Raw genomic sequence first — 408 nt, forward strand, 5'->3', positions numbered from 1 at the left:
CCTCCCCAACCATGGGCCCTGCTCTGTGTGTGACGGGGTAGAGCTAAAACCTCCCCAACGGCCCTGCCCTGAGTGTGACAAGGTGCGGTGCCCCAACCCCCTGATCTGCCCTGCTGTGTGTGTGACAGGGGGCGGAGCCCCAACCCCCTGATGGGCTCTGCCGTGTGTGTGACAGGGGGCAGCCCCCCAACCCCCTGATTGGCCCTGCTCTGTGCATGACGGGGTGGCGCCGCATCCTCCTATTTGACCCTGCCTTGAGTGTGACAGGGGGGCGGTGCCCCAACACCCCAATCAGCCCTAACCTGAGCGTGACTGAGGGTGGCATTGCAACCTCGTGATCCGCCCTGCACTGTGCATGACAGGGGGCAGCGCCAATACTCCCCAATCGGCCCTGCTCTGAGCCCGACC

General features: G+C 65.2%; 1 protein-coding gene across 1 annotated transcript in view; it reads right to left on the bottom strand.

Annotated features, from left to right (window-relative positions):
• Positions 1 to 408, bottom strand: part of LOC102760527 (guanylate-binding protein 6) — a 29,301-nt gene that overhangs the window by 15,425 nt on the left and 13,468 nt on the right. The window lies entirely within an intron of this gene.

This window comes from Myotis davidii, unplaced genomic scaffold, assembly GCF_000327345.1.
Source record: "Myotis davidii unplaced genomic scaffold, ASM32734v1 scaffold1757, whole genome shotgun sequence".
NCBI lineage: Eukaryota > Metazoa > Chordata > Mammalia > Chiroptera > Vespertilionidae > Myotis > Myotis davidii.